Raw genomic sequence first — 11,731 nt, 5'->3', positions numbered from 1 at the left:
AATTTGCAGACAATTTGAAACTAAATATAAAAGGGGGCGGTATTCTAAGTCTGTTTAAGGGCAGCATTTTTCGTAGGGACGTCACCAGGGAACACTTAATTAATGAGAACTGAAATACCTAACGGGTGTAGGGTAACAGACAACCTATCTCGACTGTGGAAAAATATGGGATAAAGTTAAACACGTGTCAAGAATACGCTTGTCATTCGTTCTGACAACTGCTCTAGATTTATGCACTGACGCTCATTCAATATTGGTGTATTTAAAGATTTCAACACACACTATTGCTCGTCTATAATGTGTGGTTCATTTTTGTAGGACACTTACACTCAAAACCTTGCGTCAAAATATACTGTATTGAATATAGCCTATCGGAATTCTATTTATTAATCTGTTCTGTGCCAGTGGTACTCAAGAGAAATAAGACAACCGTAATGGATTCCTGTAATCACAAGGAATGCTGGATTGATAAAATAGTTAGTGAGATTCCGTGAAATTCATGGCAGCGAAGAATAAGGAGCATATGAGAGATACCTTCATCCGGTAATAGATTGAAGCAGGCTGATGGTGATGATATAATATGTGTTGTGTATGATGTTCCACTTGGGGGCTCCTGATGCTGGTTCGGGGTAGAAGGGTGGGATGCGTCCGGCGGCTTGGTTAACTTCGGAAGCCTTTGGAAGCTCATGTTGCCCTGGTGATGATGTCGATGTCGTGATGTCATAACTGCTTGGTCCAGTCTGTTACCATCGCAGTCTCTATATCGCTTCGCCAACATCTGATTGTACCGAGATGCGGACCTCGGATCCGTACCTATCATAAGTTTAGTATTGTAACATAACTGCTGCCGTAACATACTATTGTACCAACCGTTACGCCTAATAAAATTCGCTCCTGCCTACATCTTCGACTTCTTCATCATCATCCTCAACACCATAACCTACGACACATCGACGACTCCCAAAGTGATGACCCACACATCCAGTGACGTCCCTAGACAAAATGCAGCCCCTGGGCAGCGCCAAAATCCCGCTCCTTTTATTATAAGTACAGTATTTCTTATCATCCGTGCGCGTGTCGTTTTTAGTCACCAAGTACGTCGAAGGGCAACAGAAGTAAACTAGACATCGCGAACCCAACAAAAAATAGAATCCTGTTAAACCTTTTATGTTGATTAATACATTTTGTTTCCAAGCAGTGATCTGATTTATTTAATGGAAAGATATTTTCGTTATTACTAACACCTACATATTATGATATATGTATAGGGGAATATCTGTATCATACAAAACAGAACAGTGACAAACAGAACAACGATAAACTATGACCTTTCAGGAAAAATATAAATTTAATATTGAAATTGTCCTATCTCTATTATGTGATAGATTTTCAATACGCCATAATAAATAAAATTATATACTGTATTGCCGTACAGTATATTATATTATAGTGTTGCCGGCAAGCTTAGGATATCTAATCTTAATCAATATAATATGTTCAGAATGATTGGGTGACTAGGTACAACGAAATAATGACCTAACCTAACCTAATCAAATCTAATCTAACCTAACATAACTTAACCTAACCTATATACATTCCATAAAAATTAATGTTTCATTTTCCCCCTGGCTGTTCTGTTTTGTCATGTGCTGTTTTGTCATTTTCTGTTTTGTCATGTTCTGTTTTGTCGTGTTCTGTTTTGTCACTGTTCTGTTTTGTCATGTTCTGTTTTCTCATTTTCTGTTTTGTCATGTTCTGTTTTGTCACAGTTCTGTTGTACCCAATTTTCGTAGTAAAGAATAGGTGCAGTACATGTGCAGTAGATACATGTGTGGGTCCAGTGAAAGATGAATGGCGACACAGGTGTAGCTAGCGATTAGATTTTTGGAATTCCATGCCTATTTTGATTCACGAGTGTTTATTAATGTTTATTTATTAATTTATAAGAAAACAAAACATTGTGGGCATAAGAAATCAATATTCAGGACGTTCCCAACATGAGATTTACATTACAACAAATATTACTCACAAGAGAGAAGAAGAAAATAATAATAATACAAAAACATACTTAAACAATTTCATACATGGCTTGACTCGATGAAACAGCTTGGACCCAGAATAGGCCATGGCTGCCACCATGTAGGTAATTTACTGGTGTATATGAATTAAAATTCTTTAGGACGCTAGAAAGAAACCATCCCTCGTGATAGCAGGCAAAAATGTTTCAAGAGCAGAAGTGACCTACGAGATTCAAGAGAGTGAAAAGTGACCATGCCTTGTAGAAAGGCAGTCATAACGTAATCGTTTGACGAATTATTATTAAAATCTTTGTACAACCGCATTACAAAACGTATTTCTTTCGTTATTTTATTTATATTAATACTTTGGACTCTGAAGACGCACCTGGCGCGTAATGACCAGGCGGCCGATTGATGTAATTAACGTGCATTTTAAAGGTGGTAATTAAAAAATCATTATCTAGTCAGCAGCGAATTTAATTATCCCCAACCACACGGATTACACATACATATGGCAAGGGCACACACTAATGGACATACCTAGCGTGTGAAAAATAAAATGACTTTAATAAACAACAGTGCTCATGTAAATGGCATTATTTCAGAAACATACATAGAGAGATACACATAAATTTGATTTAAAATATAACTATATTTAGGTAGAATTACGTCAGACTTTTCTGCCAGTGTAATGCTTCAAATACACTCTATGACGATCGGTCATATATATGTCGAAAAACCCGTTTCTTATGTTGGTGTCCTGTGTCACAGGGTGTCACAGAGTGTAAATACGATGTCATAGCTGTCATACAATATGTATGTATAAATGTCGGAATGGCATAGATTTGATCATAGACACTAAAACGCTCTTAGCATATATGTGCCCGATCGTCATATAGTCTATTTGCACCTTAAGAGACTTATTTAGGTGTCGGTTCGTTACTTTCAAATGACACTAACACCGTTCCAAAGTGATTTAGGCGTGGCTGCAATGCTAGAAGAATCAGCCCTTCCTATATCTACATTGAAATAGGCATGACATGACAATAATGTTGAAGTATCCACTATTAATATTGAGATGTATGAATCCCGGTATTTTATCAATCACCATGGCGTGGAAGTATGTAAACGGTATTTTTGCCTGAATAGCTTGATTTTGTGCTGCGTTGAAAAACGTGTCCACTGGATGGATGCCTAGCTCCCTAATTCTTCGCTGTCACGTAAATCCACCAAACTTTATGAGTTCGTCTTTGCAACGGGTTTTCAGGCGTCTAGTGCCCCTTGGGTACCACTGTATGACATCATTTGTCCAGCGGTTGTCCAACTCGATATGTCCACTTTGTATGGGGCGATGTATGCTGTATATTAGGCATGTCTAACTTCAACTTGTCTGTGATATACTATCCAGAATCAAAAATGGTAGTGAAAAAAGTCTACAAATCACAAGCTCTATAAGTGAGCACCTAAATAAAACGTCAGTTAGGTTTATTTTTTAAATCATCAACAGATTTAACAGCATGATACCATGTTTTTGGTGATGAAAAAATGCACGCCACTGCTTGTAATGGTCACAGCTACCGGCATACATCCAGCGACAACACCACAGCGAATTATTATTGTTTGATTTCCTAGTTTTTTGTTCAACCAAATCACTCTGTGTTTGTTTGAAAATTTATCAATGAAATATCGAACGTTTCCTACTTTCCAAGTAAAGAAATAATTCAGTTGACCCACTATATCCGGCGGAAATAGCATTTAACATTATTTAAATGTAGCACTGGGAAACTGTGGTCACTTATTACATGCTTTATATTGAATAATAATAATTGTCTTTGTCATATTTTACGGAAAGATACACGAATTTAAGAAAAGACTGATTTGATTAAAATATTTTCACATCAATAAGATAGATAGATGATGGTTGGATCTATTCTCACCTTTCCTCACATAGCGATCTGACTACTTTACCTGATCGTAATGAAATGTAATAACAACAAGTGCCTTATTTTCGGAAGTTTTATCTTGCATTTTCGAAACATTAAATTTGTCACAAAACTGTATTCAACAATAAAGTGTAAAAGCTATTCAAGTTTGATCAATATATTGGTCCAGTAGTTTTTTGGGTAATACCTAACCAGGGAACAAACAGAGAACATTAACAAAAGCAATATTGTGCTTAGTGACCTGAAAACGGTGATCAAAAGGCAAATATTTCGAAATTATACAAAGCGTTTTAATAAAATTTATTATTAGTACACCTAGCTAGAGTTAGATGGAGAACTAATGCAAAAGTTAATTAAAAATATTACCACAATTTTCTCGAAAATGCAGAACCGATTGCATATGTAAAGCATCATCATCAGCCGGGGTCAATCCACTGCTGGATGAAGGCCTCCCCAAGCTTTCTCCAACTCTCTCGGTCCTGTGTCGTTCGCTGCCACGTATTTCCGCCGAACTTTACCAGTTCGTCAATCCAGCGGCTTTTAGGGCGACCCTGTGACCGTTTCGTACCCCTTGGGTACCACTGGATGACGGCATTTGTCCAGCGGCCGTCCTTTCGGCGAGCAATGTGCCCCGCCCATCTTCATTTCAGCTGTTTGGCAACGTCATATTACACAATTAAGAGTAAAGCACTATTTTTATTTACAAAAAATGAATATTTTTTTTTAATTAAAAAAAACACATTAATTATTCATGATTATTAAATATTAATTCATGATTCAAAATTATGAAAAAAATATTCATAATTCTCGACTATACCTATATGTTTTATCAATGATAATTTCTTCGATGGTACCTATAGCTATACTATATAGCTATATAAACTTGTACCTGTATAATAAACACAATCACTCCAACAGACGCTATTTTCAAACAGGGTTTATAAATCTTTCACTTCGATTACATAGGATTTGACCCAAAAAAATGAAACTTTACGGGAGGCACAAAAAAGTTTTTGTTATGTTTTTCGGCCAAAGTCAGATTATAATAATTACAAGATAAAAAGAACTTTTTATATACAACGTTTTTAAATTCTGTTGAACCATATAAACTTGACTTGACTAGCTTAAACGATAAAAAAAATGTACTTGACATGTCATATTGATTTCCATAGTAACGCACGTATATGCTAGCAACCAATAATGGTATCGAAATAACTTTCCATACAAAACAGAATTAACTGAAAACGAATTCAATTCAAAAGTATTAAAAAATGCATTGGCATCGTGTTCTGATATATTCTAAAAGTTTCAAATGTCTAGCTAGTCGGGAAATTAGTTAAAAATCGATTGCAAGATTTGTACCGGACAAAGAACTACCGGACAAATAAGAATACGAGCTAAGAAAAATGTTGCAATAATATACACATAAACTTGAAGGAGGTACATGATTATTAATAATTTGGTGTTTTATTTTCCCAATCTGACATTAATTAATAAGGATATTAAAGAAAAAACTAATAATAATTATCGTTAGGTGTTTTTTCCACGACACTTTATTAGTTATTAAAAATTACATAATAATTTGGCATTTGCAGCTTACACTCTTTGGAATTTGGACCAATAAAACAAATTTTGAAAAAAACTGACGGGATAAATTCTTTTGCCATTCTGCAATCGACTTGTTATCAGTAAAGTCCCATGGGGGTAGGGAGGTCATGTCTTGCATAGGGGCGAATCATAAAAGGCGGCGAATGAAGGAACGAACACAAATATTCCAACTTTTGAGAGCAGAGGCGGTTTTCCATGAAGCAGGCGATGAAGTCACTACATTAGAAAGTATTTACATTTTAAATTCTAATCGATTTAAGTATTGTACTATTCCATTTGAGTCGTTTTTTGCGACCCGGGCTTCGCCTTTCGGCGTCTTCAGGCACTGTGTGCACTCATTATATATTTTCATCGTGTGGACGAACCTGTCAGGACTCCAAATAGTATTTGCTTCGAAAATACTATAATTTGAAAATGATACATGATTGACCACATCTGTAAAATTTAATTCGTCGTAAATACACAGTTCTGTTATTTAGCTCAAACTAAAATTTTACTAATGTCTGCGATTAGCTGTATATCGTAAAATTTACATATTTAGCTAGGTATATATTTTTCCGACTTATACCTACGCAGTAACAAGAGAACTAATATTATTAGTAGTTAATATTATTGAACTAGTTGTTTGTTTTCCCAAGGTGCAGAACTAAACTGCCATTGGTAATGCCAACTGGAAAGACACTGTGTTTAATCAAATAACTTTATATTTTAATACAATATAATATAATGTATTTAAGAGTAAATAGTGCGTTTTCTGAGAGTTTCCGAACCGAGAAGGGAGTTCGTCAGGGATGTGTTTTATCTCCCCAGTTATTCAATATATATGGAGAGCATATAATGCGAAGAGCCCATGATCATTGGCAAGGCGGAATAACAATTGATGGCCAGAAAATAAACAACTTAAGATTCGCAGATGATACCATACTAATCGCTGCTGATGAAAGAGAACTCACAGAGCTGCTACACCGGGTAGAGGAAGAGAGTCGCAAATACGGCCTCCTTATTAATAGGAATAAGACCAAGTTAATGGTTGTTGATCGGGCCAACCTTCTACCAACACCAAGTACACTCCAAAACCTCGAAACAGTCGACGAGTTTGTATATCTGGGATCGACCATCAGTGGAAAGGGTGGATACGAAGCGGAAATAAGAAGGCGCACACAGATTGCAAAAAATGCGATGACACGCCTTACCACTATATGGAAGGATCGGGGAATTTCGATTGCCACAAAAATGATGCTTGTGCAAACATTAGTGTTCTCGATATTTCTATATGGAGTCGAGTCGTGGACCCTGAATACAAGAGAACGGAAGGCAATTGATGCCTTTGAGATGTGGTGTTGGCGCCGAATGCTTCGCATTTCTTGGACGGAGCACAGGACGAACCAGTCAATCATCCAGAGACTGAAGTTAAAGGAACGGCTCTCGACGATATGTCTGAGAAGAATTCTGCAGTTTTTTGGACATATTGTCAGGCGCGGACCGGACAACCTGGAGAGACTGGTAGTTTTGGGTAGCCTCCAGGGAAGGCGAAGCAGACTGGGGGCACCATCCATTCTGCCCTGAGAGAAGCGGAAGATCGAGAAGGATGGAAAGTCTTGGTCGCTCAAAGGATGGCGAAATTTAAATGTGGTCACGATCCTCAGCCATGAGTGCACGACCAATAAGAGAGAAGAGAGAGACAATATTATATTATTCCCGTTACATGTGATGAGGTTAGGTGGACGTTGTTTTATTTATGTATGACGTATGTATTTAAATAGGGTATAAGTACTTCGATCACTCGATGTAAGTAGTTCAATGTAGGTAATTTTTACTATTCATTTAAATAAGTATCCCTGTATTTTGTTTAAAAAGTATTGTTAACATTTCTTTGTTTTTATGTCATGTTGTAAAACGCATTATATTAATTGTAACTAAGTAATTATGTAAAATAAATAAAATTGAAGATTCATTCAAGATCCAAAGACTATGTTGGGTAGACACCAAGGAACACAAAAATAATGGGAAGGGGGTTGCCTTCTGGGCGACGCTGTAATAATGCTCAAATCTCGATTGTGGAGAAATATATAATAAACTTAAACACGTGTTAAATAATTAAAATTTGTCACGTAAACGAAATGCGCACTTAATATTGGTTATTATTTGAGGACACTTGGCGGGCTTTGTACCTACTTCTTGTGTTTTATGGGATGAGCGCAATGACATTAATATGGACGAAGCATCTGGGGAAAAAATGACACTCACTTTTTTGCCGGGTCTGCCGAATGGCATAATCTGTTCTAATGCCATTACAATAAAGGTGATGTTGCTATAAATTCCCGATGCTTTTTGTCGGGTCTGCTAAATGGTTCGGTTCGAACGGGTTCGCTCAAATTAACATTGACACTAGAAACACTGTTCTAACGCCATTACAATAAAGGTGATATTGCTATAAAGTCCCGCTGCGTGATATCGCATAATGGAAATTGCGTGACGTCTACCTATACATGTGCGAATGTCTCTATGCGCGAATTTACTTGCTAGCTACTGTACTGAGTGCGTTGTCCATTGATGAGCGTCATAAAGGAATAATCAGAATTCGGCATCAAAGCCTTTTTCCATGGCGGACGGACTTTCACATTTATATCTTATTAATATGTTGTGTTTGGACACATAGAAAGAGTGAACAACCCATCAGCGTCGAAGCGATTAAAGTCGACAAACCAGAGGGGAGACCACGATTCCTGTGACTGGACGAAGTAGAAAAGTGGCTCCAGACTAGACTCTCTGTATATTCACTTAACGTTCCAGAATGCAAAATAAATATTTACTGAATTGACGCCAGCTTTTGTGTGATAAATAAAAATAACACGAATTTGGACCGCCCCCATATAAACATCTCTGGGTGCGTCCATTTCCATCGGGCAGTTAACTCGATTCATTCGTTAACTTTCTCAAGTCACACGGTCAAAATGTGAATCAAAATAATATTTCGCTGTTAAATTTCGAAAATGGAAATAATTTATTCGTAATGGCAACACGTAACTTTTCCCAGGTTGGCATAGCTATATATTGCATTTCTTTATACCTATCGCGTTTTTTAACACTAATATGCGCGTAAAAAGTGAATGCAATTAACTTAATCGTTAATTACATCTGATCGGCAATAAATTTAATATCACGTGGATTAGCTGCATTTCCAGTGGAAGAATACCGTATTTCAATTCATAATAAATATATTTTATGGTGTTAACTTTACTGTCAACACATATTATATAGTTCTTCGACCATTTCCGTCCCTTAGCTGGAGCATATTATGGAAACCACACGGCGCCACCAAGAATCCCTCTTGTTAGTTAGTCATCTTGCGTCATTCCAGGTCATATCAGCCTCTCGTAGCTCCGCCGTATACACTCCATTGATAATATTTAGCAGCCTCCCAGAACGCTGGAGTCCGGTTGGTTTGAAGAAGAGGCAAGTCAGGTTGAGGTTCTCCTCTGGCATCCGCAGCACGTGACCGAGCCAGGTCCAACGTCGCCTCTCTCGTCTGCTTGGTTCGTTCCCGTATCTCATCGTTACTCCTATCATACCATTGCACAACCAGTATCCGTTGCAAAATCTCTTCTCGAAGCCTTCGCTTACCGCACCTTAGTGCCATGATTCACTACCGTCAGAATGCAAGGCATTTGGTTTAGACCGAGTACAGTCGTGAGTCCCAGTAGTTAGTATTACTTAACTAATATCATGTTATAATTTTCGTTATAAAAATTTACATTACAAAATTTTTTTATCGCTTTTTTTTTTTTTAAATATTCTCAGAAACTTTTCTATGTAATTTCTTTCACCAAATGTTTTTTTCACATTGAGTTCATTATACCGACGCACCAGACTAGAGTTCACATTTTAAAAAAGCTAATTTTTTTGGCCAAAACAGATGATTTACTAGAACTTTTTTAAATTATTATTCATATTTTCAATAAATTGTTTGTCTTTTTTAAATTGGTTAGTATTAACATTTGTATTAATGTATGTTTTGTACTCGTTGACGATGTCCTTTTGAAGCAGACGAAACCAAAAAAGTGGAATTGGTAAGTACTAAATATTGTGTTTTATTTAATTATTGATTACGTATAATAAATCCACTGAATATAGGTAAGTTTATTTATTATTGTGCTTGTACTATGGGTATAAACTATAAAGTGTAAAAAGGATTACAGAACTAACATGACATTGGTAATATCAATTGGAAGAGTAATATTATGTAACTGTGTTTGACTAAAGCGGTTTGGATATTGATATGTTCCACTTGCGTGAGGTAAGTTTAACTGGGCGTTGTTTTATAAATTATAATACTTATAGAGTCTACTTAGCTTATTTTGTATGTATTATTACACTATTTTTCCTTTGAATATTGTCATCAAATAAAGTAAATTACCATGTTCGATCCTAAGTGGGATATATGGGCCTTCACAGAGATTTTTTACGAGGAATAATCGTTAAATAAACGCCCAACCCTTTGTTATTAATTATTCATTTGTTTTTCCATGGCCTGTCGAATATATTGAATTATTAATTTACAATGTTTCACTAAATGTATTTATTTAATTTGAATTTAAAAGAACTGTAGCGCAGTGTCCAAAATTTGATGTCGCTAGCCCGCTAGCGGATTTAATGACCTGGTGGTCCGATGAATTGATTGATTTTGGGACCCATTAAACAACTACCAACGTACCTAATACAATTATCAATAAATCGCACCTTACGTTAAGTTAGAACAGGGGTGTAGATACGTACAAAAAACGACACAAAAGAAAGTGATAATATAATCAATCATCTTATTAATGAATTTTTTTCTCGGAGAGACTAATTTTTTCCAACATTCAAAAAAGAAACTAGATATACATATTGTGTATTTGAAACTTCGATATGTATTCTGCCTCTTTCCGGTACATAAACATGACATAGGCCTACCAATATATCACACATGAATTGCCATGCGATGCGTTTGTTTTTTCTCTTCATTTTATAGGTAGGTGTACCTACATCTTTTCCGATTAGTTCCAAAACGTACCAGGTATATAAACTATTCGTTTGTTTGGTCAACGCATCAGTTCACGTGGATCTGTTTGGTTGACAAGAGTATTATTTGCAATTAAAAAGAATTGTATACTTTCCGACTATGAATCGTTCGGTTAGTATTAATATAAAATAATCTATACATACTATAACACCATCTCGACTTTGATATTCGAAAATTGACAGAAAAATTATTGATAAAGTGTTTTTTGTTTTCACATTTCTGTGTGTGGGTTGGATCCTTTCTGCAAATCGAATGTTCCGCGTTGACAATCATTTCCGGCTTTAAATTATTTACTCATTTTTAAAACACAGTTTTAGAATTTTTTAAATATTTTACATTACGCATATTGGCAATTGTAAATAATAAAAGTACTTTGTTGCATACCTAATCTGTGTACAAAATTATTTTTTTGTTTATTTAGTGTGTTCGGATCTCGAGCATGACCACAATAGGTTGACTAAATTTTACGTAAAAAAAACTGTTACTTATACCGCATTGTAGAGCTAATTTTTAAAATTGAAAAAAATATAAAATATAGGTATTAATTAATAAAATACAAAATTTAATAAAAATGTTTCTATGATACACATTGGATTGGAGAGCCAGTTTAAAAAATAGAACACATTAAAAATAAACAATTTTGAAAAACCTCTATAATTTTGTGTCCTACATAATATTATATTAAATTTATACTAAATTTAAAAAAATAATTATAATTATATATAAGACACATTGTGTACTAATAATAAATTAAGTTATTAATTAACCTACCTAGGTAATAACCGTTTTCGCCTTAAGATAGTGTATTTTTTTTTTTTACCATGTCCGATCCTAATAGGATCATATGGGCCTCCACAGAGTAGAGGTTTGTATTAACAGATTTTGTTTTTTACGAGAAATGGATGTCAGCCACTTGCTCAACCTATTAGGTCCATACCCTGACTCACACACAAACTGAAAAACAATATCTGTACTTGCCAGACCCAGGATTCGAACCTGAGACCCACAGCATGATAGTCCAACGCTTATGCCGCTTATACCTACTACATAATAGTATGAACCGGCTATTCGCCCAATCGATTAGATTCAAATATAGAAAT

This window comes from Rhyacophila brunnea, unplaced genomic scaffold (assembly GCF_057557595.1).
Source record: "Rhyacophila brunnea isolate RB1 unplaced genomic scaffold, BYU_Rbru_1.0 scaffold_21, whole genome shotgun sequence".
In the NCBI taxonomy this organism is placed as follows: Eukaryota; Metazoa; Arthropoda; class Insecta; order Trichoptera; family Rhyacophilidae; genus Rhyacophila; species Rhyacophila brunnea.
Note: the sequence above shows the minus strand (reverse complement) of the source record.